Source organism: Camelina sativa, chromosome 2, assembly GCF_000633955.1.
Source record: "Camelina sativa cultivar DH55 chromosome 2, Cs, whole genome shotgun sequence".
NCBI classification, from domain to species: Eukaryota; Viridiplantae; Streptophyta; class Magnoliopsida; order Brassicales; family Brassicaceae; genus Camelina; species Camelina sativa.
This window is the reverse complement of record NC_025686.1, coordinates 3,080,569-3,082,283: the sequence shown is the minus strand read 5'-3', so window position 1 is coordinate 3,082,283 and position 1,715 is coordinate 3,080,569.

Genomic DNA, 1,715 nt, shown 5'->3' with positions numbered 1-1,715 from the left:
TTCCTTGGAGGTTTAAACAGAGAGATTCAAGACAAGGTAGAGTTGCAGGACTATGAAGATGTGCAAGAAATGGTACATAAGGCAGAGTTGATTGAATCGCAGATCAAGAGAAAGGGAGTGAGGTCTACATTTACGCCTAACATGTCCAAGCCGAGAGAGTTCAGTAAACCCGCACTCACCAAGGATAGCAAACCCGTGATAACCACAGTCAAAGAAGAGGTTAAGATCGATTACAAGCCCAAGAGTAGCACCTCTACAAGTCATATCAGGTGTTTCAAATGCCAAGGAATGGGGCATTATTCCAGAGACTGTCCTAACAAGAAGATGTTTCTTCTTCAAGAAGGAGGAGATATTGTGCCAGTAGACAGTTCAGAGAGTGAACCAGAGTCTGAATTCGGTGAAGAAGGTGAACCAGCAGTCATGGGAGAGATGTTGGTAGCACGTAGAGCTTTAAGTGTTCAGATTCATCCAGATGATAGAGGACAGCGTGAGAACCTATTTCACACACGGTGTATGGTTCAAGACAAGGTCTGTACCTTGATCGTTGATGGTGGAAGCTGTACTAATGCAGCTAGTGAAGAGATGGTACAGAAGCTTAATCTCAAGACCACTTCACATCCAAGACCTTACCAGCTACAGTGGTTGAACAACAAGGGAGCTTTAACAGTTTCGCAGCAAGTGATGGTGAAACTAGCGATTGGGAAGTATGAGGATGAGCTGCTATGTGATGTGATTCCGATGAAGTCCATTCATATTCTGTTGGGAAGACCATGGCAGTTCGACAGAAAAGTGGTTCATGATGGCCACACCAACAAGTGATCGTTTGAATTCAAGGGACATAAAGTTACTCTTCTACCACTTACACCCAGCGAAATCTACAAGAACCAGCTTCACACGAACCGCAAGGATACAGAGAAAGTGTCTCACAGCCTGTACATCAATCACAGCGAGTTCAACAAGCTATTTGATCCAGAGATGACCAAATTCATGTTTGTGCATAAGGAGACATTCACTAGTACTAAGCCAGCAGAAGAGCTTCCACGCGAGATGATAGAAATTATAGAGGAGTACAAGGGTGTATTTCCAGAAGAGATATCTCCAAGTTTGCCGCCAACACGTGGGATAGAGCATCATATCGATTTGGTACCAGGTTCAGTACTACCGAACAGACCCGCTTACAGAACAAATCTAGTAGAGACTAAAGAACTTCAGAAGCAAGTAGAGGAGCTGATGAATAAGGGACACATTAGAGAGAGTCTCAGTCCATGGGCAGAACCCGTTTTGCTTGTGCCCAAGAAAGGTAAGGATAATGTAGTCGTAGCTGCATTATCCAGGAGGTACACTCTCGTTTCTACTTTGTCTTCTAAGCTTGAAGGATTTGAGAAAATAGTAGAACTTTATGAAACTGACATCGATTTTGCTGAGAGCTATGGCAAATGCCATAAGTTTGCTTTTGAAAACTACTATAGGCAGGATGGATATCTATTTTATAAGGATCGATTGTGCATACCAAGAGGATCCATGAGAGAGCTGCTGATCAGAGAAGCTCACGGAGGTGGACTAGCTAGACATTTTGGAGTGTCAAAGACTCTACTTGGACTGCAAGAACACTTCTATTGGCCTCAAATGAAGAAAGACGTTGAGAAGGTTTGTTCTAGGTGCCATATCTGCAAAATGGCGAAGGGTAAGGTACAGCCCCACAGCTTGTACACTCC